This window comes from Rattus norvegicus, chromosome 10, assembly GCF_021556685.1.
Source record: "Rattus norvegicus strain SHRSP/BbbUtx chromosome 10, alternate assembly SHRSP_T2T, whole genome shotgun sequence".
NCBI classification, from domain to species: Eukaryota; Metazoa; Chordata; class Mammalia; order Rodentia; family Muridae; genus Rattus; species Rattus norvegicus.
The window spans coordinates 42,988,903-43,005,382 of NC_141543.1; the positions used below are offsets into that span (position 1 = coordinate 42,988,903).

Sequence of the window (16,480 nt, forward strand, 5' to 3'; positions counted from 1 at the left end):
TCTCTGCAACCCCTTGAGTCTCATGTTTAATAGCTTTGGGGAAATGTAGTTTGATAGCTGTATGGAGATACCATTCTAGGATATAATGTAAGATGAAATTTGTTTATTTGAGCCAATCGATGACTTTTTTTTTTATTTTAGTATACTTACAGAACTATTCAGTCACTGCTACAGGCAAATCTTAGAATATTTCTATTACCCCCGAAGAAACTTCCTGCCCCTCTGCTCCCACACCGCAACTCCCAGCCTGAGGCAAGGGCTCAGCCACCTTCTGTCTCCATGGTTTGCCTCTTCCAGGCATTTCGTATGTGTGTCAGGCAGCAGGGGCTCCTTGTGTCTGCTTCTCCATGAGCACCGTTCTCTGTGTCAGTCCTCTGCTCTTCTGTGCTGGGAGAACATGTTCCGTTGTATCCGCCGCTTCTTAATGGCTCTGTCACCTGGTTTGCTTCCATTCAATGGGCTGTCGTGTCCCCTCCTTTGGAAGGAAAAAGAAACTGAATCTTAAAGAAGTCATATGCCCTTGTTGGAGACATCATAAGCAGAGCTGGGCTAGCCCCAGGCTAATGGCTTCTGTTTGATTCACCCATACATTTATTTAGAATCCCTTATGTGCCCAGTGCCATGCTGTGAGCAAGGTACACTCAGAGCATCCACTGTGGACTCTTCGTTCTCTAGGAGGGGAGTGAACAGCAAAATGAGAAATGCTGGATGGTGATTGGTAATAAAGGTGCATAAATAAAATCATATGAGGGGCCAGCAAGATGGCTCAGGGGACAAAGGTGCTTACTACTCAAGACCGATGGCCCGAGTTACCTCCACAGAGAATGCATATAGATGCCACAGACATGTCCTTTGACCTCTGTACATGTGCTATATATGATCTTTCAATAATCATAATCATAATAGTAATAATAATAAAGATCCTATGTGAAATGTAACAAAAAAGGCAGAAATTTTTGGTTTGGTTTTTGTTTGTTTGGTTGGTTTTGTTTTTTTTTTTGTTTGTTTTTTTTAGCATTTTCATTTCACCTAAACCTTTCTCAAAATTTTCACCCAGCATCAAGTGTTTAAAGGAATTATCCAGGTGTAGGGACAACGTCCTGCCATGCTAACATTCAGAAAGCTGAGACAGGAGGGTTGTTTTAAGTTCAAAGCCAGCCTGTGCTACCAGGTTAAAATCCTGTTTGAAAAAAAAAAAAAGGAAAAAATATGTTTTTATGTGAAAAACGTTCAGACTCGAGACTCAGTGTTTGCGAATCTTTTTCCCCTGTATTGTTCAGGGATGTAGTCGCAACTACAAAATGTCTTATGGATGAGGTAGCTTCAGCCTGTACTCTGTAGGGGTGAATGCAAGACTCTCCCAACCTCCATGGCCCTCCTATCCCCACCCCTGCCTGGCAAGGAAGCCTCCTTCCCACTGTGCCAATCCAGGTCAGTGCAGAGGCCCCAGGAGCCTGGAGCTGAATGGAATCAGTGTGTGAGAGCAAATTACCCCAGTTATCTGGCCATGTAGAAGGCTGCAGCACTGCCTTTCATGAAAAATTAAAGCCTTGTCCTGATCTGATGGAAAGGAATGGATGAGGCAGCCTGCGAGTAGGGGGGTTCAGCTACTGTGCATCAGGCAGACGATAAACTGCATGTTTTCCTGACTCTGGGGATGGATGGGGAATGTTAAAGAGAAAAACCACAGAAGAAATTAAGATTAAATTTGCAAGCCCATAATATCGGGCCTGCATTCTAACAACAGCAGCAAAATGAGACCTGCTCCTAAAAATGCATTATTTATCCCGGCCTGTTATCACAGTGACAGATGCTCCTCCCAGAGGCTCGAACCCGAGTGGGTTACGGAAGGAGACCAGAGATAGACAACCAGCTCACAGATACAGTTAGAATTTCAGATGAGCTGTGGAAGTTGCATTTTTAGGCCTTTCCGTGGACCATCATGCCATAAATCGTGAGGACGAAGGCAGCTGAGTGAGGCTAAGTCCAAACGAGGCCACAGTATGCTCTGTACACAGCATAAATTTTATCAAGAGGGGGTGAGAAACTGGGGTTGGCTATGCGGCTCTTCCCCACGTTTTCTGTTAGTAGAATCTTGAGAAGCGTTCTGAGTGGTTTGGGGTTCAATGGGGACCTTCCACAGAAGAGCGCAATTTGCTTCCTAATGAAATTCACTCACAGCAACATGTACAAGGGAGAAAGTGTAAAAGAGAAAACTGTCCTGCTGGTGTCAATGGCTGGCATCCGCCTCCAAAGCCATCGCTGTGAAAGTCACAAAGACCAGGCAATGAAAAGTTTACAGTAATCGTAGTATCAAGTGATATGACATACCCCCCAATTCGAAGTCTCCATTAGGACCCACAAATAGTTATCAATTATCCAGGCAAAATTCTATCTGAAGTTCTGGGAAACTGGCGTCTCTCGTGGTGAGGGGAAAAGAGAAAGAATTTTAGATAGAATTTTGAAGATAACATTTGAAGAAGAGGCTTTGGGAAAGTTACTGTCAGACAATTAAAATCTCAGCCACTTGGCTCCCGGAAGAAGGGGCGGCAGCAGAATGTTCAGGGGTAGCATTATCCCCCAGTGTTTCCTGAGGGGGCACGGGCTGGAGCGCTACCGAGAGAAGATGTTGGGAGGTCACTCAGTGTAGTTTCAGTCCCAGCCTTGATGGTCTCGAACAAGCCATCTCTCCAGCCTCAGTTTCCCTCCTCTTTGAGTGTGATTAAAAAACAAAACAAAACAAAAAAAATAAAACAAAACAGAACAAAAAAAAAAAAACGGGGTTGGGGCTTTAGCTCAGTGGTAGAGCGCTTGCCTAGGAAGTACAAGGCCCTGGGTTCTGTCCCCAGCTCCGAAAAAAAAGAACCAAAAAAAAAAAAAAAAAAAAAAGCAACCTCTCCCCATAGGTCCTTTTAGGATGTAATGAGATGCAGGAAACTGTTAAAGGCTGGATAAGGAGTGTAGAGTGCCTGCCTTGCATAATGGCAGACTATAGGTCAGAACTAGCAAAAACAGAACTTGTTAGAATGGGGCCAAAGAGATAGATTGTTGGCTGAAATGCTTGCTGCACAAGTAAGAGGACTGATTTTAGATCCCCAGGACTCAAGTAAATGTCTGTACCTTATAATTCAAGCCTCAGGAGGAGGAGACAGGATCCCCAGAGCAAACTGCTAGCAAGACTAGCCACACTGGTGAGGTGTAGGTTTGATCGAGAGACCCTGCCTCACTGAATAAGGTGAAGGAAGGATAGAGGAGAATCTGATGTCAGCCTTGGGCACGCGCACGCGCACGCACACGCACGCACACACACGCACGCATGCACGCACGCACGCACATATGTGTACACCAAAAAATAATAGCAAGAGAAGAGAAAGAAAGTAAGAAAATGGCATAGATTGGTTTATGGGTCGTTTCTAAGAAATTTAACCCCCTCCCCTTAGAAATTAGAGCCATATTTTCAAAGGTTATCTGACAAAACCAGAAACTATCAACAGATATGGAATAATATGTTTAAAAACCTCCCCCTCTCCCTTTCTCCTCTTTTCCTTTTCTTTCAATTCTTTTCTTCTTCCCCTTCCTTCTCCTTTCTTTCCTTCTTTTGTAATTTTTTATTGGATACTTTGTTTACTTTTCAAATGTTATCCCCTTTCCTGGCTTGGTTCCCCTCCAGAAAGCCCCTATCCCATCCCCTCTCCCCCTGCTTCTATGAGGATGCTCCCCCACCCACCCACCCACTCCTACCTCCCTGCCTTGGCTTTCCTCTACACTGGGGCATTGAGCCTTCACAGGACCAAGGGCCTCACCTCCCATTGATGTCCAACAAGGCCATCCTCTGCTACATATGTGGCTGGAGCCATAGGTTGCTCCATGTGTACTCTTTGGTTGGTGGTTTAGTCCCTGGGAGCTCTGGGGGGGGGTCTGGTTGGTTGATATTATTGTTCTTCCTATGGGGTTGCTCAGGGCAATGGTTGGCCGCAAGCATCCACCTCTGTATTTGTCAGGTTCTGGCAGAGCCTCTCAGGAGACAGCTATACCAGGCTCCTGTCAGCATGCACTTCCTGGCATCCACAATAGTGTCTGGGTTTGGTGTCTGTACATGGGATGGATGCCCAGGTGGGGCAGTCTCTAGATAGCCTTTCCTTCAGTCTCTGCTCCATATTTTGTCTCCATATATCCTCCTGTGAGTATTTTGTTCCCCTTTCTAAGAACCATCCACACTTTGGCCTTCCTTCCTCTTGAACTTCATGAGGTCTGTGAATTGTATCTCAGATATTCCAAGCTTTGGGGCTAATATCCACTTATCAATGAGTGCATACCATGTGTGTTCCTTTGTGACTGGGTGACCTCACTCAGTATGATATTTTCTAGTTCAATTCGTTTGCCTGCGAATTTCATGAAGTCATTGTTTTTAATAGCTGAGTAGCACTCCATTGTGTAAATGTACCACATTATCTGTATCCATTTCTCTCTTAAAAGACATCTGGGTTGTTTCCAGCTTCTGGCTATTATAAATAAGGCTGCTATGAACATAGTGGAGCATGTGTCCTTGTTATATGTTGGGGCATCTTTTGGGTGTATGCCCAGGAGTGGTATAGCTGCCCACTCTCTCCCTACTTATTCAATATAGTACTTGAAGTCCTAGCCAGAGCAATTAGACAACAAAAGAAGGTCAAAGGGATACAAATTGGAAAAGAAGTCGAAATATCACTATTTGCAGATGATGTGATAGTATTTTTAAGTGACCCCCAAAATTCTACCAGAGAACTCCTAAACCTGATAAACAACTTTAGCAAAGTGGCTGGATATAAAATTAACTCAAACAAATCAGTAGTCTTCCTCTACTCAAAGGATAAACAGGCTGAGAAAGAAATTAGGGAAAAGACACCCTTTGCAATAGTCATAAATACTATAAAATATCTTGGTGTGGCTCTAAGTGAAAGATCTGTATGACAAGAACTTCAAGTCTCTGAAGAAAGAAATCAAAGAAGATCTCAGAAGATGGAAAGATCTCCCATGCTCATGGATTGACAAGATTAATATAGTGAAAATGGCTATCTTGCTGAAAGCAGTCTACATATTCAATGCAATCCCCATCGAAATTCCAACTCAGTCCTTCATAGAATTAAAAGGAGCAATTTGCAAATTCATTTGGAATAACAAAAAAAAAACACCCCAGGATAGCAAAAACTATTCTCAACAATAAAAGAACTTCTGGGGGAATCACCATCTCTGACCTCAAGCTGTATTACAGAGCAATCATGGTAAAAACTGCATGGTATTGGTACAGAGACAGGCAGGTAGATCACTGGAATAGAATTGAAGACCCAAAATGAACCCACACACCTATGGTCACTTGATCTTTGACAAAAGAGCTAAAACTATCCAGTGGGGAAAGGATAACATTTTCAACAAATGGTGCTGGTTCAACTAGCAGTCAGCATATAGAAGAATGCAAATCAATCCATTCTTATCACCCTATACAAAGCTCAAGTCCAAGTGGATCAAGAACCTCCACATAAAACCAGATACACTGAAACTAATAGAAGAGAAAGTGGGAAAGAGCTTTGGACACATGGGCACAGGAAAATTGTTCCTGAATAGAACACCAATGCTTATGCTCTAAGATCAAGAATTGGCAAATGGGACCTCATAAAATTGCAAAGCTTCTGTAAGGCAAAGAACACTGTCATTAGGACAAAACAGCAACCAACAGATTGGGAAAAGATTTTTACCAATTCGACATCTGATAGAGGGCTAATATCCAACATATACAAAGAACTCAAGAAATTAGACTCCAGAGAATCAAATAACCCTATTTAAAAATGGACTACAGAGCTAAACAAAGAATTCTCAACTGAGGAATATTGAATGGCTGAGAAGCACCTGAAGAAATATTCAATATCCTTAGTCATCAGGGAAATGCAAATCAAAACAACGCTGAGATTTCACCTCACACCAGTGAGAATGGCTAAGAACAAAAACTCAGGTGACAGCAGATGCTGGTGAGGATGTGGAGAAAGAGGAACACTCCTCCATTGTTGGTGGGATTGTAAGCTGGTACAACCATTCTGGAAATCAGTTTAGTGTGGTTCCTCAGAAAATTGGACATAGTACTACCTGAGGACCCAGGTATACCACTCCTGGGCATATACCCAAAAGTTGCTCCTGTGTCATTTTTAACAGGTAGTCAAGAATAGCAGGCAAACACGTAGTATAGAGCTCCTAGTTCCTTGAGAAGAATGCAATGGTGGAAAAGACCAAGCTTTCTGAGAGTGAAATGGAAGCACGGTTTTGTGTGCCAGGCCCAGCCCCCATGCATTAAGACACTCCTGGAGAAGCCATCTTCATGGGGCAGCCTTCAGAAGGATAGGTTAGTTTATACAGATCTGCCTGATCTAAAGATGGAGTAAAATTCTCTGACCTCAGTCCTAGGGACTGGGCATCCCTGGCCCCAGCTTAGCTTGGTCCTTGGCCCTGTCCATTCATTTCCCAGGTCCATATTGTGAGGCACAAGAGACAACTTGAGCCTCAACCTTTCAGTTTTGAGTTAAATCCACGTAGTAATCTACAACTTACTCACCAGATGGTCTACTGACCTGGGCCAACGAGGTCCACTGTCCATAGGAAAGACAACCTCTGGCTTCTAAATAGAGGAAATGTGGTGGACTAGAGTAACTCAAAAGGTCACGAAGGGCATTGTCATAGGAGGGAAAACACTGTCCGCTCAGAGATGGCTCACACATGGGTGAGGATGGCCCATCTGACATCTGATGCTCTTTTCTGTGTGATGCTTTACTAAGGAAATAAGTGGCCATGCTATAAAACTTTCACAGGATAATTTGTTCCTCTGCAACCTCTCCCTAGCCAGCTTCCCCATGTCAGTCATGAATATTTATGTCTTGTCTTCTTGAAATGCTTAGAAAAGGAAAAAACAAACTTTGCTCTGTCTTAAATTTTTCTGAGACATAGAAGCATTGGTCTAAGGTGACAATGAGGTCCAGCTAAAACCAAGGGCTTGGCAGGAGCAGTGTTCAGGTGCTGCAGTTGCTAGGGAAACATAAACAAACATCTGTTAAGCCCAGGTAGGGCTCTGGCAGCAGGATAAAGAAGTGATTTCACCCCACCCCAGATTGATGAGGGAGAGTTGGCGGGGTTACTCCTCTGTATCTCTGAATGGCCCACCTCACCGTTGGGTAGGGACTCAGGAAAGCTGTGTCCATGAAACTCTGTGCATAGCTCCCATGCTCCACCCACTTTCTCCCCAGAAATTATTGACCACTTGGATGACTTTAGGAGAGTGACTTGTGAATCTTGTTAGTTTCTTGTATTTTCTGGGGCTCATGAGTTTCCTTAGCTTCCAGAACTTTAGGACACACCTCCTGCCCTCCATTCAATCTGGAGGGAGCTGCCACACGCCAGACAGAGCTCAGTCAGGGCTTCAAACCCTGAAGCACAGCATCGTGGCGCACTTCTAGACCAGCTTTCTGGAGACCCGGCTGGATGCTCATTTGAGAGTTCCAGAATTTGAAATCATTCCAGCAAGATAGTGAGAGCCTATCTCAAAACAAATAAACAAATAAACAAAAATCAGAGGGCTGTACGGCATACGTGAGAGAAGGCAAGTGCCCAAGATGTATTAGTAGCTGGCTGTTGATTCTACTGTGGTATTTTTGCAATTCAGCTTAATGGAATCAGGACCATGCTAGATGCTTCCAGAGGTTTGGGATCACTTCCTTTTTTTTTTTTTTTTTTTTTTTTTTGCCATCTCTGCTCTTTCCTCAGTAGTCTCCTCACACCCTCTGGCTGGCCTTAGGTCCCGTCTTTGTCTTTCCCTCTGTCCTTTCTCCTCCCCCCCCTCCTCTATCTCCCCCTCCACTTCCTCTTGTATTTGCTTTCGCCACAGTCATGTGCACACCCACTGCACCACCCCGGTGCCTCCGCAGACGGTCCTCCACAGGCTGCCCTCCACCCCGCTGCAGCCTCCGCTCTGCTGTTCGGAGTTACTAGAAAGCAGGGGCTGTGTGCACACACGCTGGCAGGGTGGCTCGTGCGCCAACACAGACTCATTCCCAAGCAAATTCTCTGAAGCAAGGGGAGGCTGATTATGCGGGACCACTCCAAATTCAATCTGCTGGTTATGTTATCACTGGAGCCCGTGATGGAAGCAGCGCCCGATAATTCAGACTCGCCTATTACTTATTCTTTATCTAGAGGAAATAAAGAGAAACAATTACCTTGGTGTGACATTCTGCCATCTCTACAAAGCCACCTTGCACCCGAGACTTCGCCAGCAGCCGAAATAACGAGTTAAATGCTAAATATTTCATGGAGAAGAGTGGTGGGGCTATTGAAAATAAATTTAAAAGACCTTCATGTATTCTGGTCATATATCCCAGGCATAAAACTCCTCCAGAGATAAAATGGCTTTGTGACAGGCGGGGCAATGAGAAGGCAGAGTGAAGGAGGTGGGGAAAAGAATCCTAAAGAATCCTGCAACCTCGGGGTGACACGGCATCGGGGAGCAGCGCTGGAAAGGCATCTTGGAAGTAATTGAGGTTGGACTGTTACTGCAGAGCCCTTTTCAGTGATGAATTCTAAATTATGAATGACATCTTGTTATGTCCCCTTCTTGCCCACCTGTTGGCAGACGACTGGAAAAACCAATGCAGATGTTGTTGTGCTGGATAAACTTCTCAGGGACCCAGCCTAGAGCTTAGACTCAGTCTGAGCTTGAGAAATGTGTTGTGTGGCTCTCAGATCCTCGCGGACATAAATGTCCAATTCACTGGATCTTGGAGCCAACCAGGGCTGGATGTGAGTCTGTGAACCCTTGAGACATGAACACATTCTCTTTCATTTTTCTTACCACTGAGGACAGGTGGTGGGACCCTAACATGAGGAGGATGCTAAGGCCACAAGATGACATCAGCAGCTCGAGGAATGCTGGGAAATCTTCCTATTGATGCTGACAATGCTGAGAGTAAGGGAATTCCAAGAGCTAGAATGATAGAACTTGGGCTGGGGAAATGGGTTCCATGGATGAGGCTTTTGCCACACAAGTAGGAGGATCAAAGTTTGGGTGCCCAGAACTCATGTAAAATCTAGGCAGGTATGACAGCCTCCTGTAGTCCCAGCATTCAGGAGGCAGAGGCAGGGGATCTCGGGGACAAGCTGTTAGGCAGACTAGCCACATATGTGAACTCTGGGTTTTTTTTGTCTTTGATCTTTGTTGTTATTGTTGGGAGTTTTTGTTTTGTTTTGTTGTTTTTGACACACCTTGCCTCAGTAGAGTGCAAAGTGGGAAAACAGTATCCCTGACACCAACTTCACGCACATGTCAACACGTATGCATCCATACCCATGTACACATGTGCCCGCGTGCACCTACACACGTGCAAACTTTCACACAAATTACAGGACTAGTGCACTTAGAGGATTAGCCAAAGCTACAGGGAAACTGCTGATGTTTACCGCCGTTAAAGGAAACTGCTAAGAAAGGAGGAAGATAATTTAGCAGTAATCACGGCTATGCTGCCTCTTTTCACTGACCCTGGCATTCACAGCTTTTGCTCATTGCATCAAGCATTCTTGGCAATTAAATGTGCTCGCCTTATTAATGCCAGGGCCAGGGAGCAGAAAATGAAGGGCCTCCATTGCAAATAGCTGCCTGATGTTGCACTGCCTGCCTATAAGTCAGGGAAGCCATGGGCCTCTGCCCATCCCAGTGCCCAGACCGCCTTTGATGACAGTGCAGAATAGAATTATTGACATAGATGAGCAAAGCCTGACATTTTCTGCTGGTCTCTGCACTTTCCCACTGCATGGGTAGAGCTGGGACACTCCTCTGTATGAACCAAAGACACGGCAGCCCTTCCCCGAAGTCTGAACCTGCCTACAGAGAGCCGTGTGCTCTACTGAGCCCTCAGGGAGAATATGAGCAAACCTCCTCTCGTCCATCCCCTTGGGTACTGTGAGCTGAGTTGCTGAACACAGAGCAAGAAAATGGTTCAGGAGCCGAAATCTGGACAGTGGAAGGATCGTCAGCCCGCCTGAGACCCTAGTGACCAGGACAACATTACCAGGAGAGCTACCTATGTGGAAGATGCCAAAGCGGGCGCCATATTCCCCATTTCCCTGAAGATGAGGACCAGCTCTTTGTGTTTCCCTGATTCTAGGACAGGAAGAGACGACAGCAGAGGTTGAAGCAAGACCTCCTGTCCGCTTTTTTTTAAAATGGGGTGGGGGACGGGCATGCTACCTCAGTGTCCAGATTTCTCTACCCTCTCCTTAGAGTAGTAACATAAAAGACATTTCGTTTAAACATGTCTAGGGAAGAGCATTGCTCCGGTAGCTGAGGTCTGACTCCACTTAACTTTTGACTCCATAACCACTCGGCAGCCACATCAAGGCTGCCAAGGTGGCCTTTTCCTACTAAGTACACCTGACCAGAGCTGAGTCTGTACTCCAGGGGCCATAGAAGGGACATGCTGCATGCAACAGAGAGCCAGAGAGCCACAGCATCCATCTCTAGCCAAAGGCTCAAGCCTTGCTCTGCCCTGCTAAAGCCTTGCAGATGGGGCAGCACGCAACTGCCTGCCTGGAAGGCTGCCAAGCTTCTGACAGGCTTTGACGTGTCACCTCTACAGAGCACACCATCGATTTTTTTTCTCTCTTTTCAAATCAGAGTTTCTCCGATAGTCTCTGAAAACTGGGATCAGAGCCCTAGATGAGAGCATGTTGGACAGGCAAGGTTATCTTCTCTTGAGAGAAAATCGACAGCCACCCCCACGGGGAGGAGAAGTGTCTAAAGCAACAGGGACAGGGAGGCCTGTCAGAACCTGACCAGGGTGGTGCACTCTGCAGAAGTCACACGGTGTTTGCTGAGAAAGAGAGATCACGGGCAGGAGCTCCCGGGCCACGGTTCTTGATAATTTTCTTTTGAATAGGAAGGGTGTTGAGACAGGGTCTTGCTATGGAAATGGCTGGCCTAGACTGCACTGTCTAGACAAGGCTGGTTTCAAACTCTGAGAGAGCTACGCACCTCTGTCTCCTGAGTGCTGGGGTTAAAGGCATGTGCCGTCATACTGAGCTTCCCTCCATAGCTCATCAGCGTGGATCCACATAAGGGGCACAGTGCAGCAGGCAAGATGGCAAGGGTCTAGGCACAGGGCCAATGCCGTGGCCTGAGGGACCATGAGAAAATCCCATCCCTATTCCAGCTTCCTGGTATTCTTCTGTATTAGCTGATCCAAATGCAATGACCACTCCCTGGCCAGCATGCTCACATCCCCCCCCCCAATATTGGTCTATTGGCTGGGGATGGGGCCTAAAACGATGGCTTAGTAATAAGAGAAGTTGCTACTCTTGTAGAGGTCCTTGGTTTCGTTCTTAGCAGCCACATGGCGGCTCACAACCTTCTGTAAAAGTAATTCCAGAGGATCCAATGCCCTCTTCTGGGGCAAATGTGGTGCACAGATGTGTGTGCCAGCAAAACGTAGAAATAAGTAAAACTTAAAGCAAATTCAAGGACAACCAAGACCTGGAACTCAGTGCAAATCGTTGGACTTTCCATGTTATAATTTTGACCTCTGGGCAGTCTAGTCAAATTTTGATATTCTCTTTCCTTCCCTGGGCATCCATAGTGCACTGTCCCAGGACACCTCAGGCTATCTCTTTAATCAGCACCTGCCTGGTTTTCCCAGCAGCCTCTCTTCTGGAACATCTTTCTGTTTGTTCCAGTCTAGAAGTTTTAAAATCTGTTCCCTCTTTCCCAAAATAGCTTGTGGTTTGTTTTTTTGTTTGTTGTTTATACTTTTCAATTTTCTGGAGCTCACCCCTACTATTAAGAAAAAGCAAAATAGAAAATAGAATAACAACAACCAAAACAACAACAAGAACAAAACCCGCCATGCTTAGGGCCTCAAGTGTCTGTCACTCAAATGTCTAAAATTTTTTGTTCCGTCTTCACACTTTATTGACTGGACAAAGAACCCCAGTGTTCTTCCTAGTCAAGATAACACTGTCACAGTCATTGACCTCCTGCCTGCCCAGGGTACACCCTGCATACTCATGTTACAGCCTGTCATCCCCTGAGGTGTCAGAATAGAGGCATTTTTGATGCACACAATAATTACAGAACCAGACTTCTTCCCTTGTGTAGTTTGCAAAGTCACTGGGTGAAGGCAGAAGATGATGTGGGAAAGGTCCCTGGCCTTTAACTGACCCCACTCAGAAGTGAATCCACATCCCATTCCCATCCGTACTTCTCTGCATAGGTCACATGGCCTCATGTAAAAACCGATGGGGCGGTAAATCTCTAGGAAGAGAAAATGACACTCCAATACTGTCATCTTTAGGCAAGCACGTCACCGATGGAAAGCTCCATGCTGGGGCCAAAGGATGGTCTACCAAGTACAGGGCTTACTGTGTGAGCATGACCTGAGTCCTAATGCCCAGCACCCACAGAAGAGGAGCACACAGGGCATGTGTCTGTAAGTTCAGTACTGGGGTTGGGAGCAAAAGAGGTGTGTACTGGCCAGCCAGCCTAGACAATTAGTGAGTTCCAGGTTCGGCGAGAGACTCTGTCTCAAAATTCACGTGAGTAGCCATCAAAGAAGACGCCCAATGTCAACCTCTGGTGTCCAGAGGCCTCCCCATGCATGTGCCCTCACTCACACATGCACAGACCCACATGGTCACAAGGAGGGGAGTGAGCGTGTATCACATATGTGTATGTGCTCTGCACTGCCTCTTGTTTCTCATTTGTTTCTTATTAGAGTTACCGTGTCTTGATGACTCTGCACTGTCTGTAACAGGATTATCGTGAACAATAGACGTTTCTTCTTGGGCTGGAACTTCCTTGGCTAAAAGTGACTACCACCAAGCCTGACGGCCTGAGTTCACCTTGTGGAGCCCACACAGTAGAAGAGAACTGGCTTCAGGTTGTCCTCTGACCCACACATGTGCACACATGTGTGTACACTCTCAGGCATGTGCACTCACCATCTAAATCAATTACAAAGAAAGACGTTTACTTCCACTGGAGGCTGAGAAACGAGGTGCTGGCAGATTGCTTGTCTGGTAGAGGTGGCACCTGCCATCTGTGTCTTCGAGTGGTGGAAGGGGCGGGGCATGTCTCTGGGGCATTTTGAATTAATGCATTGATTCCATTCAGGAGGTCTCTTCTTCCAAGGACTGCAGCCACCTCCCCACTCTCCTGTCTTCTTTAAGGTTCATGAGTGATTCACCCCCTCACCCCATGCTGTGCCCAGCTGGAGCACTTGCCTCTAACACAGAAACTCGATAATCAAAAAAGTGATATTAAATGAAAAATTTTATAAATTAAAATTAGTGCAAAAAGTCCACAGCGAATGAACTAATTAATACCCTTGGTGTGGTGAAGTTCTGCAAGGACGTGTCTGGCTTTAAGGCTTTAGTGGTCATTCTGTGTGTTTTCCTCAGCCTAGCTGTTCTTACCCATCCTCATAGGAAAGGAGGGTGTGTGTGTGTGTGTGTGTGTGTGTGTGTGTGTGTGTGTGTGTGATTTTCTCATATTGACTTTCTCTCTGGAAATTTTAATTTCATTTTAAAAAACACCCTGGAGCAGTATTTCTTCTCACATACTTTTTCTCCCAAAGTTTCTGCCTCCCAATATATTTTATTCCGTATTCTGGAAATTTCCTTTGGCTTTGTTGCTCAGTCTGAGTACTGAACACTGTGGGCCAGAAACCCATGCTTGGAAAGCACAAAGCTAAGTGAGGTCACCCAAACTCAAAACGAAATGGAGCACAGGCTCACCCTCATGTGCAGATCCCAGACCACCGTGCATACATGCATGCATGTATGTATGCAGGTAAGACAGTCCAGGTAGAGACAGGAGCCCCGGAGAGGATGGTGTTAGGTGATGAGGAGGGATGGGGACATATGCAAATGTCACAAGAGACGTGAAAGGGGAAATGAGGAAATGTCATAACAACATCTAACATCACGTGCTGACTAGAGAAAAAGAAAGAATTTATGCTTGGACTGAGGTGAGGGGAAGGCTCAGCAGGTAGAGACTTGTCACCGAAGAGCTGACGCTCCTGAGTTTGATCTCTGGGGCCTGAATGGAAGAAGAAGATAACAGTTCTTGAAAGTTATCTCCTGACCTCCACTCCCATGCTGTGGCTGGTACACACACCCACACACACACACACACACACACACACACACACACACACACACACACTTAAATGATTCATGTTTGTGGTTTCCAAACACACACTTACCGTTCATATCCTTGACGTTCTAGAATGATACTTTCCTTCCTTATTCTGTCTTTATTGTATTTTGGGGATCTGGGGTTGAGATGGGCTCACCAGGCTAACCTTGAACTTGTGACTCCTGGTCCTCCTGTCAGAGCTCCCAGGACGGGATTGCAGGTGTGTGCCAGCACAGGCGGTTGGAGCTAATGTTTTCCTAGTGAGCAGTGTGTGGTTGCCTTTGATTCATCTTTTCATTTCCAGCTCTCTTTTGCCCTGAAGATTACTTCCGTGATTTGGGGTTGTGTTTGGGGTTTGCCATTTTTGTGGACTCCCTTGATTTCAGTCCCTTTGGGACCCTACTGTAAGTATTTTGTGTTCTTGGTTCTGTGATTTTCAGCAGTCCATTCACACACAGAAATTAGAGGTCCAGAGTCTGGCTGGAAGCTCTCGATCCAGGGCAGGACTTGGAAGCTGACCGTTTCCACTGTGTGACGAAGGCTTTGGGTTGGACACTGTCTGGGCTTCCCCTATCCACTACCCTGCCACAGTAAGAAAGATTCTAACTTCCACATGAACCACACTGATTAAGTTTTATTTTTATTCGTGTGGGTGTGGGGGGAGGCGGTATTTGTGCACCTGAGTTCAGTTTCCACAGACACCAGAGGAGGGCGCTAGATCCTTCAGAACTGGAGTCACCGGTAGTTGCGAGCCACCTTGTGTGGGTGCTGGGAGCCACACCCAGCTTGTGCACCAGAGCAGCAAGCACTCTGGACTGCTGAGCCGTCTCTCCAGCCCCCATCATTTCACTTTTTAAGAACAGAACCCTCTAACTCCCTTTCCCTACCTCAGCAAGTCTTCCATATTCATTGCTTTCCCTGTGCTCATCTTGGCTGTGCCTCTAGGGTTAGGTGTGAATTCGGGGGTGGGCTCTGTTTCCAGAGGCAGGCTGCTCTGCATGTGGGCTGTGAACGGAGGCATCCCTCTGCCTCATGTCCCAGAAATGTCCCTAAATCCCTTGATCCGATGAAGCTTCTCTTGTTCTCTTAGTTGTCCCGATTTCTTTTTAAAACCCGCTCTTCTGGAGTCTTAGAAGGAGGTGAGAAGCCATGTCATCTGAGGACCTGCACTGCTTTTAACTTTGAGAGCTCTGCTGTCTGCTTGTTCTTCCTGTCCCACCTCTGGGACTGGCACCTGTAAGACCACACCATATGGGAAATAACCTCAAACCCTGTCCTTTCCTGCATCCACCCACAACCCCACAGGGCTCCAGTCTTTACATCCAGATGTCAAATCTGGCCACATTCCTCCACCTTACCCAAGGCATTCCAGCCTTATCTTGGCCTCTAGCCTCCCTCTCTTACCCTTTGCTAGTTTTTTATTCTTTGAGAGGGTGACCAGCCTGGAAGGCAGTTAATCTTTCCTATCCCTTCCAAAACTGGCTCCTGTTGCCCATCAGCAACCTCCAAATGCCACCGGGCTTCCTGGCCACCTGGTCCCTCCCTGCCTTTCTAACCTGTTTTTCTAGTTTCCCACCACTGACGAAGTTTCAGGGGGTGACCACCAGGATCCACAGAGAACCTCTGCCTTCACTTTGTCTCAGTGCCTATATCCTGCTTGTACCGCCGCCTCCTCTGGGGCTCTTTTCAAATCCTGCCTGGCTTTGGGCATTCTGCACCAAACGCTTACTCCACCAGGGAGACTGCTCAGTTCCCAGTCATACCTCGGAGCTCTGCCCCTCCGTGAGCTTTCCTGCATCCATCCTTTCTTTGTGCGTCTGCCATGCAGCTTGGAGGCAGCTCCATCTTGCACCTAGGTAGTGGTAGTGGGATGGCGTCCATTTCTCCACTGAGTTGTGGGATCCTCAAAGGCAGCCACGTGGCCACTCTCTCCCCCACTGTGGGACTTTTCCTGGGGAGCCATGGACAAACATATATTCTCCCCCTCACAAGACATCAGTGGCAGAGCTAAGAAATGACTGCTCTCCCACCTAGCCTGATGAAGCAAGAAGCTTATTGGGGTTACTTAGAGGACAGTGATTCAAGGGCAGCTGCACTACCAGACACTGCGAGCCAGCAGAGGTGACCACTCAGCAGCTGCACCCCTGCATGCCCACCGTGCAGGCAGCTCCACTGAAGAGTCTCCCCTTTGCAGCAATTGATCCCTGTTTATGTAGCCTGGTGCTTTTTGTAAGCCCTGTAACTCTGAGCTTCCTAGGTAGGGTGTATGAATGTCTCTTC

General features: G+C 46.5%; 1 protein-coding gene and 1 long non-coding RNA gene across 3 annotated transcripts in view; one reads left to right on the forward strand and one right to left on the reverse strand.

The window, feature by feature from the left end:
* The window catches only part of Fstl4 (follistatin-like 4), a 433,607-nt gene that overhangs the window by 140,695 nt on the left and 276,432 nt on the right, over positions 1 to 16,480 (forward strand).
* On the reverse strand, positions 108 to 8,803 carry LOC134480790 (uncharacterized). Its single transcript, XR_015631214.1, has 2 exons — positions 8,235 to 8,803; positions 108 to 475 (listed from the first exon to the last, which is right to left on the reverse strand). It is a non-coding gene; the product is annotated as an uncharacterized LOC134480790 (long non-coding RNA).